Source organism: Schistocerca americana, chromosome 3, assembly GCF_021461395.2.
Source record: "Schistocerca americana isolate TAMUIC-IGC-003095 chromosome 3, iqSchAmer2.1, whole genome shotgun sequence".
Taxonomy (NCBI): Eukaryota; Metazoa; Arthropoda; class Insecta; order Orthoptera; family Acrididae; genus Schistocerca; species Schistocerca americana.
Genome location: NC_060121.1, coordinates 841789767 through 841808166, shown reverse-complemented (window position 1 = coordinate 841808166; position 18400 = coordinate 841789767).

Below are 18400 nucleotides of genomic sequence, written 5' to 3'. Positions count from 1 at the left end.
CGCCCCCCTTCGGGGGAATCACAAAATTCAATAAAGGAAAAAAAAAAAGCTCAGCAGGCAGTCTGATATTCGCGTTAGTCTATCGACATCTCGCCTACAGACAGCGTGTTTACATTACTTTGTTTCCGTGGATGAGTGGATGTTGTGGATTCGTGAGGTTTCGCTTGTGACCCCGTTGCAATTTGCGCGTTGTTGTTTGTTAGGTCTTGCTCGGTCGTCCGTCATTGTTCGTGTCCGTCCTTCCCCGTCCGTTTTGTTTGTTCGCGGGCCGCTCCCATTTGGTCCCGCCGCGCTTTCGCTCTCGGCAACTCCGCTTTGAGTACTGTATGGAGCCGAGTAGTAGTAGTTTCCAACATTGCTCTGCTACGCGATAGTGAGTGTAGAACGATCTTACTAGCGTCCGCTGTTGCAAGTCAGTAGTACTTCACTAGTCTCGGTCGTAAAAGACAATGATCGAACCTAGCCTCTACTGCTGTGTACCGTTAACACAGCGTTTCATTCTCATTTAGCGGGTGGCATCCAATATAAATAAGGGAAGGAAATAGCTTGTTCTTCAGCTGAAGAAACAATCCCAAAATACAGCAAATACTATTTCATATTGTGTACTTAGCAATGGCTCTTCTGCCGTATCAATAGGGTGGTAGCACTTAGCAATGTTCACCAAGACTTTTATGCACCTGCGACTGAAAAAAAAAAACAATCTTCTGCTTTCCTTGGGCCTTTGCCCCACATCGACGGTGGGTAGGAATGGTTATGAACAGATTTGGCATGGTTAATTTTAGGCGTGACCACATGCCCCCCTGTAGCCACCCCGTCAAAGCCCAAAAGATCATTATCGGCTCTCGAAATATCGAAAAAAGAAGAGTGTGGAGAAGTGTGCTGCAATGCAGGGTTGACGTCGTTATGAATGAATAGACACACATCAGAAAAAGTTTTGCATCACCCCGGTTCCCAGAACTACTGAAGATATACGTTAACTGTGGAGACGTCGACTGCGGATATTGTATCACACAGTCCCTTTGACTGTTCAGAGATGTCACTAAACCCGCCCAAAGATGTAAACAACCGTGCGTGAGCAGCGCCTATTAGACAGAGGGAGTCCGACAGCCGATCAGTTCCAGTCATTCCACCGGGAAGGAGGTACACGGCTCGTGTTGCCTGTAGTTCAACCATGCATAGACGGTCAATACCGCGGCTCGATCCCGCCCGCGTTGTTACTTTGTGCCAGGAAGGGCTCTCAACAAGGGAAGTGTCTAGGCGTCTCTGAGTGAACCAAAGCGATGTTGTTCGGACATGGAGGAGATACAGAGAGACAGGAACTGTCGATGACATGCCTCGCTCAGGCCGCCCAAGGGATACTGCTGCAGTGGATAAAGGCTGCTTGATGCGCAATCTCACTCCCGACGTCCATGGCGAGATCCATCTTTGCAACCACGACACCATGCAGCGCGTTACAGATGGGCCCAACAACATGCCGAATTGACCACTCAGGATTGGCATCACGCTCTATTCACAGATGAGTGTCGCATATGCCTTCAACCAGACAATCGTCGGAGACGTGTCTGGAGGCAACACAGTCAGGCTGAACACCTTAGACACACTGTCCAGCGATTGCAGCAAGGTGGAGGTTCACTGCTGTTTTGGGGTGACATTATGTGGGGCCGATGTACGCCGCTGGTGGTCATGAAAGGCACCGTAACGGCGGTACGATACGTGAATGCCATCCTCCGACCGATAGTGCAACCATATCGGCAGCATATTGGCGAGGCATTCGTCCTCATGGACGACAATTCGCCACCCCCATCGTGCACATCTTGTGAATGACTTCCTTCAGGATAACGAAATCGCTCGACTAAAGTGTCCAGCACGTTCTCTAGACACGAACCCTATCGAACATGCCTGGAATAGATTGAAAAGGGCTGTTTATGGACGACGTTACTCACCAGCCACTCTGAGGGATCCACGGCGAATCGCCGTTAAGGAGTGGGACAATCTATACCAAGAGTGCCATGATGAACTTGTGGATAGTGCGTCACGACGAATACAGTCATGCACCAATGCAAGAGGACGTGCTACTGGGTATTAGAGATACCGGTGTGTACGGCAATCTGGACCACCACCTCTGAAAGTCTCGCTGTATGGTGGCACAACATGCAATCTGTGGTTTCCATGAACAATGAAAGGGGAGGAAATGATGTTTATGTTGAGCTCTGTTCTAATTTTATAGACGTATCCGTGGCATTGGCAAGACTGATATAATGTGGAACCACAGCGACAGATATTGGTGCTTTTCAGCCTTCATTGTTCGGATAACTTATCAGAAGACTTGTTGATAACAGGTAGAAATGCTTTTTCCATGCCGATAAGATAGAGACCGCTCGAGCCGCTGGTAAGTCAGCCCGCTCACTGCGGCCGTGCCTACGGCACCTGACACGTCAGCGATATGCGATAGCGGCGCCTCTCGACTGCGGTGTCAGCAGGCGGCACGCCTGTCTCCTCGCAGACGCTCTTTTTCCCTGGCCTGGCTGTTCAGAGGAGGCTTTTACTTTTTTGCTCATAGGTCTTCTTCAGCTTACAGGGCATTCCATTTTGCTCATACGTATCACTTATCAGCTTACTGTGCGAGTGCATACTTTTAACTCTCGCGCCTCTGTATCGAGTTATTTAATAATATGACATCTGTTTACGAAACATATGCTGCCCGCTCACCAACCCGGCGCGTGACTACTGTTACGTATGTACTCGATGCTAATTTCTAAGACCGTCAGCAACTCACCATTATGTAGTCACGCCGTTGACGGTAACGGTGCAAACTGGGTGAATCTATGTGATTATTTTCAGTAGTTAAGTGTTCCCGTAGCTTGCAGATATTTGTCAAAAATCTTGTTGCTCCTAGGTAAACTTTAATTATGACGACTAGTCTCGATTGCTACTAAACATAATCACACACAAAGAAATTTTTCTGAAGAGTGTTTACGTTCTATGTATTGAGTCTTGCTGCCAGTTCGTGTTGTTGACATTATGTAGAGCAAGATGGAACGGAATATTAAAAATGGTTCAAATGGCTCTGAGCACTATGGGACTTAACTTCTGAGGTCATCAGTCCCCTAGAACTTAGAACTACTTAAACCTAACTAACCTACGGACATCACACACATCCATGCCCGAGGCAGGATTTGAACCTGCGACCGTAGCGGTCGCGCGGTTCCAGACTGTAGCGCCTAGAACCGGGAATATAAAATCGTGTACCCATACAGATACTGTAGACCTGAACCAAAAATTTCTTCTCTGTGGTTTCTGGTTAGAAACAATCGATACTGTTGGCATTAATTAATGTTTACAAGCCGGCCGGTGTGGCCGTGCGGTTCTAGGCGCTTCAGTCTGGAACCGCGTGACCGCTACGGTCGCAGGTTCGAATCCTGCCTCGGGCATGGATGTGTGTGATGTCCTTAGGTTAGTTAGGTTTAAGTAGTTCTAAGTTCTAGGGGACTGATGACCTCAGATGTTAAGTCCCATAGTGCTCAGAGCCATTTGAACCAATGTTTACATAGCTGCTGACGGTAGTACAGTATGATTTTCCACTACAGCATGCAATCTAAGATGGAGAAAGAACCGTCGCGCCACGGAGAAATTACCAGAATGGGACGAAAATGGGTGGATGTGACGTACGTGTACAGACAAACAAATCATTACAGTTTAAAAAAAATGTATGACTTATTCAAGAGAAATACCTAGATAAACTGAGCAAGTCAATAGCCCATAGGTCCACCTCTAGCCCTTATCCAAGCAGTTATTAGACTTGGCTTTTATTGATAGAGTTGTTGGATGTCCTCCTGAGGGGTGTCGTGCCAAATTCTGTCCAACTGGCACGTTAGATCATCAAAATGGTGGAAAGGCGCTGACCATAATGCTTCAAAGGTTCTCAACTGGGGAGAGGTCCGGCTACCTTGGTGGACAAACTAGGGTTTGACAAGAACGAAGACAAACTGTAGAGACTGTCGCCGTGCGTGGGCGGGAATCATCTTGCTGAAATGTAAGCCCAGAACGGCTTACCATGAAGGGCAAGAAAACAGGGCGTAGAATATCGTCGACGTACCGCTGTGTTGTAAGGGGGCCACTGATGACAACCAAAGTTCTCCTGCTATGAAAATAAATGGCACCCCAGACCACAACCCTTGATTGTCGAGCCGTAACACGAGCAACAGTTAGGATGGCATCCCACCGTCACCCGGGGGTGTTTCCGAACACGTCTTTGGCCTGACGTGTCACTGACTGGAGTAAAAGCAGTATTCACAAATGAGTCCCGCTTAGAACCGAACCCCTATGACCAGCGAAAACGTGCTTGGAGAGGTCCCAGACAGTGGTGGTCTGGGGTACCATCTCATTTCATAGCAGGACTTCTTTGGCTGTCTTCCGCTGCATCCTTACAGCACAGCGGTACGTCGACGATACTCTATGCCACTGGTTGGTTGGTTTGGGGGAGGGGACCAAACTGCGAGGTCATCGATCCCATTGGATTTGAGAAGGATGAGGAAGGAAGTTGGCCGTGCCCTTTCAAAAGAGTCATCCCAGCATTTGCCTAAAGCGATTTAGGGAAATCACGGAAAACCTAAACCAGGATGGCTGGACGAGGGTTTGAACCGTCGTCCTCCCGAATGCGAGTCCAACTGCTAAGCAGTACTAAGCACTGCGCTACCTCGCTCGATGACGATATCCTGCGCCCCGTTGTGATGCCCTTCGTGGCAAGCCTTTCTGGGCTTACATTTCAGCAAGTTAACGCCTATCTGCACACTGGCGGGAGTTTCTACTGTTTGCCTTCGTGCATGCAAAACGCTACCTTGGCGAGCGAGGTCGCTGAATCCAACTTGGACCATTATGGCCAGTGCCCTCTGACCAGCTAGGGATTTTGACGATCTAACGTGCCAATTGGACAGAATAAGGCACGATATCCCTAAGGAGGTTATTAAACAACTATCAATCAATGCCAAGCCGAATAACAGCTTGCATAAGGCCCAGAAGTCTTCCATCGCCTTATTGACTTCATCAAATTGTGAAGCTCCTCCTCTTGTATGAATCATACCCTCTGTTTTTCTGAAACTGCAATCATTTATTTGTCTGTACATGTTCATCACATCTACCAGCTTCCATTCCGTTCGGTTACTTACTTCGCGGTGCATCGCCCTTTGTTTTTTTTTTTTTTCTCTCCTCAGAGTGTAATTCGTTTTATTACTTGAACCAAGAGCCCAAAATCCTTGATACGATTCTTTCCCTACCGTCAATCGCCTAGTAAATTGAACTAGATGATACTGACGCCCACTTAGGACTTCGACCCACTGACGACTGCTGCTGCCTCCCTTGCACAGTCGATGTTATAGGCATGTCATGTGGTCTGCATATTAAACGCCGGCCTGTGTAGGAGGCTTCAGAAACCAAACAGCCTTTCAGCTGTCCTTACTAGCAAGGTGGTCCGGCGGTTAAGGTGCTGCACTCGCATTCGGAAGCGGCCCATATTTAGAATTTCCTTCCCCAGCCTCCCATAATATGAGCTTGCGTTCCGTCTGTAATGAATTTTCCATACATTCGCTCAGCTCTCGTGCATGGGTGAATCAACACGTTTCTAATACACACAGCAAGGAATAAAATCTTCATATAATGGGAGCATCAAAATCGACTTTACAAATTTGAAAACACGTACTGATTTATACCTTTTACTTGCAGTTATGGTTTTGCCGTCATTTTACAGCAAAATAAGAGGAGGTACTCAAAAAAACCGGAATTATTTTTAAAAGCCATATATTTTCAAACAATTTACCTAACAACCTTATCCCCTTCAAAATACTCTCCATGACAACTAATACATTTGTCCCACCGGGGCTTCCACAGTTCGAAATATTTTTTGTAGTCGTCTTTAGAAATGGCTGTCAGCTCATCCCTCGGTTTATTCTTGACTTCTTCAATGTTGTCAAATTGGTGTTCTTTCATGCCCCCTCTCATGAGTGAGAATAAGGAAAAGTCGCATTGAGTTAGGTCAGGATAGTAAGGGGCGAGGGGCAGTGGAGCTACGCCATTTTAGCCAAAAACTGTCTAACAGAGATGGCTGTATTTGCATGCGCCTTGTGGTGGAAGAACCAGTTTTCTGTCTGCCACAAATCAGTTCTTTTTTGACGAACACTGTTGCGCAGTCTTCTTGAAAGTTCCATATAAGTGTTTGATTGACAGTTTGACCTTGGGGAATAAACTCTGAATGAACTACGACTTTGGCATCAACACAGAGAATCAGCACTGTTTTGATGTTTGATTTGACTTTACATTTTTTGGACTGGGTGACGATGGCGTCTTCCACTGGCTTGACTGTTGCTTTGTTTCTGGATGGTAACCATAGAACCATGACTCATCTCCAGAATTTACCCTTGACAGAAAATCAGGATCAGTTTCAAGCTGTTCTTTCAAAGCACGACATGTGTCAACTCGACGCTCCTTTTGATTGACAGACAGAACACGAGAAACAAACTAGGCAGCAACCCCTATCATTTCCAAATCTTTCGTTAAAATTCGCAGGCCCGAGCTCCAAGATAACTAACTAATCTCTGACAGTTGTTCAATTGTCTGTGGACGGTCCGTGAGCACAATCAATCTAATTTTTTCAACATTTTCGTCGATTTGTGCAGTTGAGGGACGTCCAGAATGAGGTTTGTCATCAATCGACATGTGGTGCACTTGTCACGTCGGTAAGCTGTTTTCAACATTAAAACAGTTTCAGCAGCTTTTTTAACGAGTAGGAAACAAAATTTCACAGCTGCACGTTGATCACTTAAACTTGTTGTCATAGAAAACGAATCAAGAACAAAACAGTGCTAACGAAAACAATCCCTGCAGATGAACAGAACAAACCAGGTCGACAACATAGGCAGCATTGAACTGGCTACGAGTTGCGCTGTAACGACTAGCGGCAGAAATGGGTACTACACAAGCTCCGCCGACGACAATGTTATTCCTTTTTTTTGTATCCCCTCGTATATCAAGTGGTTTATCTGCATCTTGGTCATCAATTTCCTCAAGTCCCCTTCTGTTCAACGTAGCCACACACGACGTGGCCCTAGCAATAAGAACTTTGGCTCCGTCCCTCAAGATCTATATATACGTAGACGACATGGTGGTGGGATCACACGACACAAATGAGCTACGGAAAGGAATAAATGCTCTTGTAGCATGGGCTCAACACAACGGACTGCAGATAAACGCAGAATAGACTGTATATATGGTCTTCAGGAAAGGAGGACGCCTATGCACGAAGGACAAACTATACCTCAAACGAGAACCTCTACAAACTACGAACAGCTTCAAATATCTGGGCGTAACGGTTCGGACAACAGCACACTCATACAGAGTCCACACAACGCAACGAGCAGCAGCTGCAACCAAAGCCATCTACTACATCAAGCCACTAAGCAAACTACCCCTAAATACAGCCATGGCCCTCTTCGAAGCCAAAATCGTTTCTATTCTAACATACGAAATAGAGATAACATGGGAAAAGCTAAGCTATGGAGACCTACTTCGAATGGAAAAAAGTGAGAGCCAGATTCCTGAAGTCAGCCCTCGGAATTTCCAAGTACACCAAGTCAAGACTAGCGTAAGAACTCGCCAGGGAAACATTTCTAGCAGAGGACCTGAGACGCAAATTCAACTTGCCCTACACAGACAACTGGAAGAAACTGCGGCTAGAGAGGGAGAAGAAAAAGGAGGAGACATCGCCCGAGTTCTACTCTTCAAAGGCCATGATGAACAGAGCATGGACCGGCACAAACCAGGAGCCGAGACACTTCATAAATTCTTTGGCGGTCCACGGGTACCATCACATAATCTGCAGGACGAAGACATACCACGACCCGGACTCGATATGTATATGTGAACTCTGTGAAAAATATTGTGACCGATACCACGTGCTAACGTGTAAAAACCGTGGCAAATCAATGATATACCTCCGTGTTAAACAATGTATCTTAATATGCACAACTTGTGCCCAATAAAGTTTATAATAAAAGTTGACTGAAATTGCTTCAGACGTTCGAGAGTTAAGCTATGTCAGCCACCACCCACCACCTCTCCACCGCCCTCCCTCCCCCCCCTCCCCCCTCCCCTAGTGCGTGGTAGGTGGTTCTTACGCCCAGGCCGGCCGCGGTGGTCTCGCGGTTCTAGGCGCTCAGTCCGGAGCCGCGTGACTGCTACGGTCGCAAGTTCGAATCTTGCCTCGGGCATGGATGTGTGTGATGTCCTTAGGTTAGTTAGGTTTAAGTAGTTCTAAGTTCTAGGGGACTGATGACCACAGATGTTAAGTCCCATAGTGCTCAGAGCCATTTGAACCATCTTACGCCCACAGAAACCTTCACGAGCGTTTGTACAGGAACGAATAGAAGATAAACAAAGAATCATTTTTATATATTAGATTTTGTAGGTGTCTGTTGTCGAAATAAGGCCCCTGGAGTAGACAACATTCCATTGGAACCACTGACGGCCTTGGGAGAGCCAGTCCTGACAAAACTCTACCATCTGGTGAGCAAGATGTATGAAACAGGCGAAATACCCTCAGACTTCAAGAAGAATATAGTAATTACAATCCCAAAGAAAGCAGGTGTTGACAGATGTGAAAATTACCCAACTATCAGTTTAATAAGTCACAGCTGCAAAATACTAACGCGAATTCTTTACAGACGAATGTAAAAACTAGTAGAAGCCGACCTCGGGGAAGATCAGTTTGGATTCCGTAGAAATGTTGCAACACATGAGGCAATACTGACCTTACGACTTATCTTAGAAAAATAGATCAAAGAAAGGTAAACCTACGTTTCTAGCATTTGTAGACTTAGAGAAATGTTTCAACAATGTTGACTGGAATACTCTCTTTCAAATTCTGAAGGTGGCAGGGGTAAAATACAGGGAGCGAAAGGCTATTTACAATTTGTACAGAAACCAGATGGCAGTTGTAAGAGTCGAGGGACATGAAAGGGAAGCAGTGGTTGGGAAGTGAGTGAGACAGGGTTGTAGTCTCTCCCCGATGTTATTCAATCTGTATATTGACCAAGCAGTGAAGGAAACAAAAGAAAAATTCGGAGTAGGTATTAAAATCCATGGAGAAGAAATAAAAACTTTGAGGTTCGCCGATGACATTGTAATTCTGTCAGAGACAGCAAAGGACTTGGAAGAGCAGCTGAACGGAATGGACAGTGTCTTGAAAGGAGGGTATAAGATGAACATCAACAAAAGCAAAACAAGGATAATGGAATGTAGTCGAATTAAGTCGGATGATGCTGAAGGAATTAGATTAGGAAATGAGACACTTAAAGTAGTAAGGGGGTTTTGCTATTTGGGGAGCAAAATAACTGATGATGGTCGAAGTAGAGAGGATATAAAATGTAGACTGGCAATGGCAAGGAAAGCGTTTCTGAAGAAGAGAAATTTGTTAACATCGAGTATAGATTTAAGTGTCAGGAAGTCATTTCTGAAAGTATTTGTATGGAGTGTAGCCATATATGGAAGTGAAATGTAGACGATAAATAGTTTAGACAAGAAGAGAATAGCAGCATTCGAAATGTGGTGCTACAGAAGAATGCTGAAGATTAGATTGGTAGATCACATAACTAATGAAGTATTGAATAGAATTGGGGAGAAGAGAAGTTTGTGGCACAACTTGACCAGAAGAAGGGATCGGTTGGTAGGACATGTTCTGAGGCAACAAGGGATCACCAATTTAGTATTGGAGGGCAGCGTGGAGGGTAAAAATCGTAGAGGGAGACCAAGAGATGAATACACTAAGCATATTCAGAAGGATGTAGGCTGCACTAGGTACTGGGAGATGAAGAAGCTTGCACAGGATAGAGTAGCATGGAGAGCTGCATCAAACCAGTCTCAGGACTGAAGACCACAACAACAACAACAGGTGTCTGTTGTCCACGTCAGGACCTCACAGTTAGTCTGAAATAGTTTGCACACACGGGACCAGCCAGAAAGAGTCATAGCCTTGACTGCTAGTTTTAAACTTCTTCACTCCACCGACACCTGTTCGGAAAATCCTTGTACCCGTAACTGTTTCATTTCTAACACTTGCCTTATCCGTACATAACGCAGCGGATTTGATGCCTGCATTAAATGGCGGGTCGTAAAAAAGCTGTAAAAAAATACAATAACCGATCACATGGTAGTGCGGAACAGTGGTGCCTAGTTAACGCTGAGACAATGCCGGTGGGTGGGTGATAATCCCTGGGGAGAACAAACGCGGCAGCTCTAGGGCAAGCGCACTTCACTGCACGTCCAGTGTCGAGCCGAGAGCCGCTTTTTCTGCCAGTGAACGCACGTCACGTAAATTCGTCTCCAGGTGATACGCCTTACACACTAGACTCTGCATGAGCGAAAACTAATGAAACTAGACAAACGTGTAACTGAAGATTAACAGAGATTCCAGCAGGTGCTTCTTACATTCTGCTAAATCAGATAAACACGGTTCGCATTACAATAAATCATCCATTTGTAAAGCATATTCAATATCATTATTCAGTGTGAAGCTGAGGAACAGACATTTTGTTCCTTTTTAAAATATGTTTTAGCTATCAGCTGTTTATTGGTCCCATTAGTCATCTACCGGTTTCGTTTGCAACAGATTATTTAAGAGCATCCGATATTCCTTTAAAACTGAGCAATATCAAACTTATCCAATGAAACTGTACAATCACCTGACATAATTTTAATTTAGGATACTAACAGTCATATCTCATGTCAAACATACAGACATCACAGGAAAAGCAAGAGGAAGATCGTCTCGTTTTTCCTGTGATGTCTATCAGTTTGACATAAGATAAGACTGTCAGTATATTAAGACGAGGTTTGTCTAGTTTTTCCTGATGTCTGCCTATTTGACATGAGGTATGACTGCCAGTATTCTAAGACAAATTGTCAGGTGTTTGTACAATTTCACTGGATAATTTTGATATTTTCAGCTTCAAAGGAACACGGGGTACTTTTAACTAATCTGTTGTGCCCTGCATCCTGGATGATGGTTAAAAACCAAAACCGGTAGAATGGGACAGATAAGCAATTGAAGGTTAAAATGCATTTTATAAAATACTTTGCGGCTGTCGAACCTCACCTTATGGAAACGTTTTATTCTTTGACCATGAATGTGTGTCAAGCCATTTCATTCACTACGGTTTATTCTCAGAAGTTTGGTGTATGTAGTTGCTACTGTTGTAGGGTAGTCGTATCTGACCAACATGTGCGTGTACATGCGGATGTTACAAACACGAGACTCCACTCGTTCACTGTGCATGGAGTGTTCGATGCTCTGACGTGATCAGCCTTGTTACATAGATGAATACAAGTACGGTCTGTGCTTACAAGTCGAAGTGTGCAGTCAATCAGCCCTACTGAAATGACGCTGTACGTGCTAACAGAAATTGTAGGAATTCCGTTAAGCTACGAGGGTTATTTTTAAAGTGAGAACGGATTTGTAATGGAGTAAGAGAAACTTTATTAATGAACGTAAATTGTATCACAAACTACAATACGCACAGTTTTTCACTTTTGAACATAGTCACCATGAACATTTAAATATTTGTCAAGTCGCGGCACCAGCTGTTGGATCCCAACATCAAAGAACTCTGCCGCCTGACCGTTAAACGAGTTAGTAACAGTTTCTTTCAACAAGTCATTTTCCAAGCGCTTTCCACCTACAAATAAACAGATGAAAGTCTGATTGTGCTACATCAACGCTGTATGGTGGATGATGAAGGCGAGCATTGTCGTCAAGCCGAGCGACGTCGCTAGAGAGCAGTCCCCGCCGGCCATTTTGAATGTCGCGCCTAAACTTTAATGTTTCACAGCACCGCTCAAGCATTTATTGTTATTCCTCTTGGCAAAAAGCGTAACAGAAGAACGCCTTTTCGGTTCCAAAAAACAGTGGCCATTATTTTCAATGTTGAAGGTTCTTATATGAATTTTCGTTGTTTCGTCGCGGAGTTTGAATGATGCCGCTTACTGGATTGACGCTTGTTATATGGAGTGTAGCGCCTAATTCACGTTCCGCCACCAGCCACAACTCGTCACCATCCTCGTAACAGCGCTCCAAACGGACAAAGAATGTGCTATTAGTTTTGTTTTGTCTTCTGTCAACATTTTCGGCACCCATCTCGCACACATTTTTTGGTACTCGTAGTGAAGTTTGCCAGTAATAAAAAACTACTGATCTTGTGGAAATTTCTGAAGCAGCTCGTCAATAGTGAGGCGCCTGTTTTGGCAAACTGGCTGATCAACTTTTTGTGTCAAGCCTTCCTACATTCATGACAGTTGGCTGTCCAGTTCTTCATCATGAACATTTGTCCTTCCTTCACCATTTACGCACATTTCGAACATTCATTACACATGCAGCATAAACTTGAAGGAGCTCCCGGTGATTTTCAGTAGCAGGAACTTTTTTTTCGTTTAAGAACCGGATAACCGAGAGCACTTCACAATCGGCCGGATTAGGAATTGATACGGCGGCAAACGAAGCAGTATAACCATGCAACCAACACCGGAAGAGACGTGAAACGTAATGGCGGTGTAGTGAGCGACTGCCCGAAAGTGGCCGACCTTGAACGGACGTCACGTGACGGGATGAGAGGACACGATGCACTATCAGTTCTTACTTTAAAAGTGACCTCAGTGTATTGTGTCAATTACCCATGTAAAAGACATCGGACATCAGTCACATTTCCAAAACTATTGGAAAGTATCGTTGTTGAAAAATGCTGAAGGAGTTGGCCAAAATTTCTACTTGGCGTAATTTTTTGCAGATCATTTTAAATGTGTATGCCTGTGACAGGGAAAGAAACCGATAGTATTCAGTTACCCCCTTTATAGTGGACCACATGAGAACGTCAAATTGCATCAATGTTTGTGAGTAATAAAGAACATATAATAAATAGGGTGATCACGTAAACTCAGTGCTAAGGAAGGCAAATGGAAGACGTAGGATTGTTGGGAGCGTTCTGAGAAAGTGCGTAACATTTGTACGGGGAACGCTACTGTGTCCAATCCCAAAGTACTGTTCCAGTGTTTGCAGTGCTTATCAAGGAGGAGTAACACAGTATTTACAGACGCGCTGGTACTATCGTTAGAGGTCGGTTTAGTCCATGCAGAAGTGCGATAAAAATGCTCGCAGAACGTAAGTGGGGATGAATGGAAGAGGATGGAGCCCCAGCCCCGGCTCACTTTGCACATCTTACTCGTAAACCTCTGGTAATTTATTACGCCGAAGACCGCTTAAAAATTACAGTGTTCACATTACCGGTATCAGCACTTGACTGCCAACTTCCGATGTGAGTAATCCTTTAATAGCTTCGCCAAGACATGTAACAATTCCAGTTAAGCTTTGTAAACGTGATGAAATCTTGTAATATACGTCTATGAGTACATCGTATCATCACGTATTAAAATAAAGGAGTTTCTTTTAATGTCTGAGGTTCTGATACGTCCATTGACATCTATGAAGACAAGTCGTCGATTAATTTTGTTACCGAAAGTCTCTGAAAGCTGCTGCTGCTGCTTCTTCTTCCGTCATGCATCAGCCTTTTCCTCAGCCTGTTCCAGATACACCTGGTCCTTCCATCGTTTTGCAGGTCTTCCAACGCATCTTTTACCTTGCGGAGTATATCGCCAAAAATGTAGTGGCAATCTTGATTTGTCCATTCGTAACAGATAGGATATCCATTTTTGTCGGTATTCGTCAACCTTACTGTTTATATCGAAAATATTTAATTACTTCCTGATATCTGTATTTCTTTTGTAGTCTAGCTTGCTTTATCCTGCTATATACTTGAGGAATTTCATTTCATTGGCTTGTAATCTTATTTTATCTTTCTTTTTCATTACCTAAGATTCACTTCCATATAGTAATATTGGTACTGACATAACTTAGATATGTTTCTGTTCTCACTTTACGTTGGAGGGCTCTCCTGATAGTACCATTTGAGTTGTTAAATTTCTCAGTTTTGTCTTTTTGATCTAGGTCTCCCCTGTACGACAGAAATTTGAATCTATCTACTTTCTCGGAAAGCTTTTGAGCGATTTACTTTAAACATTTACGTATGCTGTAATAAAGATTCTGACGGACATATTCTTTATATGTTTTTAATACATATGGTACATAACTGAATATATAATATAGAAATGGGGACCGTTGTTACCAAAAATTTCGGAAAGTTCTTGACGAATTTATCTAAAGTTTTTACTCATAGTCCAACAAATATGTAAAAACAGGAAAAGCTGTTAGCGCAGATCTCAAAAAGTTCTCGACTGATATACTTCACATTTTTCATGATATTCTAATAAATGTTGGAACGTACATAGGTCACACATATTTTTAATATACTGCAAAAATCTCCACACCTTCTTGACTGATTTACTTCAAATTTTTACACGCTACTCTAATGAGTGTTTGTACGGACATGGGTTATATACTTTTAATGTATATATTATAGATAATAATGATCCATTGTGGGAAAACTCATGAAAAATGTTTGATCAGTTTAATTAAAAATTTTACACAATGCTGTCATAAAATTTCATATTAATATGAGCTATATACTTTTTAAGCTACAGTTTGCAGGTATTCTGTTAAAATAGACTGCGAGAAAGAAAATGCCGTGTTGTGCTCTGAAAATGTGCGGTTTCGTTAAATTTCTCGCATTCAGATTTACTTACGATAGTAGGGCACTTCAACCATCAGACAAACTTTAAACCAAAACTGTCATCACAAAATGTAGTGTTTTGTTTTCTTCGTCGCAGTTAGTTTTAACAGAAAACAGGACAGTAGCTTTTGTGGCTTTTTGGGTTATGATTAGAATACAACTACGGAATAAGATTCGTCCAAAACGTTTTAATCCTACCCATCCGTAGATTATGCTAAATACTTAGCTGGAATTGTTGCATGTCTTGACGAAGCTGTTATTAGATTAATCACATCTGAAGGTGGCAATCAAGTGCAGAAACCGCTACGGTAAATATTCTAATTTATAAGCGATGTGTGAAGTAATAAATTATTATATGTACATTATAGAGATCGCATATTCCCGTTTTGGGACTACGTAAAATTTTAAGATTTTAATATGTTCAAGCACGATGTTTTGTTGACTTTTTCCTGTTGGCTGAAAACTGTTATCTTACTTTTCTGAGGAAATTATCGTCGTGGGTAGCTAGAAAGCGACTAGAGGTGGCGTATCGACTTTGTGGGGTACATTTTGCAATCCAGTGGTCGGATCTGCGAGCGTCTCTGACAGTAGCTGTATTTCTCAAGAGCAGTTGCCAGTGATATACGAGTAGTGCTAGTTCTGTCCCTCTCTCGAGTGCCACATTGTCGCCAGCGATCCTCTTTCTTAAGACTGATTTAACACTATAGCACTGCATAAGATCAATCAGGTGGTCGGAGTAAACGTATCAGAGTAAACTTAATGGAGCTACATGTCACGCGCCGCACATCGCCAGCACCACGTGGACTCTAGCCTCGGCCGGGAGTTGGGACTTCGAAGGACGCCACAGAAGTTCCGATTAACAGGCGGAAGGAACTCTTACAAGGTTATATACGTTACAGAGTCCGCACAAAATACGAGGCCGAAGCGCAGTGACCAGTTTTCGTCCAAAGCGCTGGGCGAGTTCATTGGTTTGTTCAGAAGGGGAGACCGACCATGTTTGCCGCCTTTTGGCCAGTCTGCGATGTCAGAACCGAGACCCACACTCTGCATTCTTTCTCAAACGATTTTACAGAAACTACTCCGTAAAAGATATGCAGTTTTGCTTTACTTATAGCTTTATATGTCTAGTTCATTATCATGTGCCCATGATTTCGTTAATGATCATAGTTATTGTGATATTTAGATGGAAGTAACACAATGCGCGAAATTCGTAAATTTGGAATGAAAAATACGGGTCGCTGTTATTTTGCTTTTGGTGCGTATCACATAATATGCTGTTGCATATGAAATTTAGCTAATTTATCGAATTTTTCTTTAGACTTAGATGGAGCTCTCTATCTGTGAGCAATCTGGAGAAAAATGGATGTGATGTAGCACACGCCTCGCGCCACGCCAGCGCTAAGGCCAGAGTGAAATATCCTCATATTTGAAAACCGTTTGAGATATCAAAATGAGATTTTGCCAAACGATAGCAAACAAAGAGGAGAATTTTTGCCATATGGTTATTATACAAAATTTCATTATTTACCATGTTATTCCACTAGCTACAGACTCTTTGGATGAAAGAACGTAATTCTTAGCGGCCATCAACAGCTGGTGAAACAAGAAATGCTATGGAACAAAATAAGTGAAGACATTACACGTTTACTTTTGTACCGAGGATGTGCTTTTTCATAAGCTACTGGCCTTACTTTTCCTCAGACCTCGCATAGTAAATTTAATAAACCACTGCTTCAGACTTCTCTTGGAGTCCTGTCTGGACAACATGTTAGTGAGATGACATTTTGTAAACTCTTCCGTTGTTTTTTGCGAAAGAAGAAAATTTTAACGAGGCAATGTGAGAAATGTGTAGGTTTTACTCAAAATTCGCCACTCATGACGCCTCTTTGAAAGTTACAAATGGTTGACAAGCCAAGCAAAAATAGACCGCTGCATTTTCAGCGAAATTCTTTTTAAGTACTTCCATAGGAGAAGTGGCAGATCTTTTTGAATGGTCACCATGCCAAGTGTGCAAGTGGAGGGGAAGGGCTTCCCTTAATATTTACAGAATACGTGAGCTTCAGTTTAGAACAGTAGTTAATATTTACAAAAAATGTGAGCTTCAGTTTGGTACTGCAGTTCCCCTCCCTCGCTCGGCAATTCCCTTTTAGCGCCAGCCCGTAACCCCCCGCCAATACCCACTGCTCTCCCCATGCAGCTACCGGCCGCCATAGTATTTTGCACACACTCTACCAAGCGACTATCCTAAGGCATAGACCCCGATCCCAGTTACACGTCGCCTCCTAATGGTTTCCGGGAACAACAAAAACTTTATTTTGATTTTTACAGGTTTAACGCAATAAGACAAGGATTACATTCGGAAACAATGTACACATCTTGAGGTAACACAATTACCCACACTACATTCATCCACTACTTGACAATCAGCGCACTTAGTGATTTGCAACAAGCTTTACACATAATTTAAATCAAAATGGTGAATAGAAAGAAGTTTATCGATTACTACTTATTAGCTGTTCGTGCAGTAAAATTGCCACATCAGACATGATGTTTTAATTTATTTCCTCTTCACTGTTTACTGTATTCGCACCACATTTTGCAGACAGTAACAACATACACCACTGAATGTATCGATATATCACTGTACGACATACGGTTCAGCAGATATAATGTCACAAACATTCCTTAAAATGCAACACAAGTTATGCAGAATGTAGTCATCCAGTATCTTATAACTTAGCGACTTCCAAAATACTTCAAACATAATTTAAAAACTTTTCTAAACTATCTCGCTTACAAGCTTAATGCCACATATTTAACGCACGAACTTATTTGTAATCAGAAGTTTGAAGCTTTTTTATAAGTGGGAGCTAGATGCTTTAAAGACTCGCTTGTTTTCTGGTTATACCTAAAAGATATGCGTCTTGTTAAACAAGAAATTTCACGAATACCTTCAACGCAACGCTTGTTAAAAAATGCACCGTAATCGAAGCGTCAAAACAAGAAGGGCGAATGAGATGAAGGAAAAACAGTAATACCAGAAAATTGAGCCCGCCTTGATGCAAAACACCTTGTTATTCGTTTATTTTTTTATTCTCCCAAGAGAATAAAGATATAAACGAATAACAAGGTGTTTTCCATTAAGGCGGACTCAATTTTCTGATATTACTGTTTTTCTATGCAGACACGGACCAAATAGAAGAGCTCCAAGATAAAATCATTGAGATGAAGGTATCGTCCAACGGTCACCCATTATTGCAGCGATTTAGCCAGTGGAAGGAAATGTCTTTTCGAAAACTTTAACTGAAATAGGAACGAGGAAATCTCGATGACACACCCTACTTCTTTATTTTATATAAGATTGTGAGTTGCCCACCGTAGCATGAGGGGGGAAAATCCTTCACAAGTATTATCTCTATTGCCCGATCAAATCTGCTCACTAGGATAAAACATTAAGGAATCGCAGATAAGATGAAATGACGTCTGACCTGATGAGGAAACACACGAAACACAACGTCCAGATTTTTGATTAATCACGATCGCTAAGTCATTACTAAAAAGTTACGAGTAATAATTCTGATGAGACGACAAGTACACAGTGCTTATCAGCGTTCCTTTCCAAATTTTACAGTGTGTGAAAATTACTGCAAATTTCTATACAGAGTGTTACAAAAAGGTAC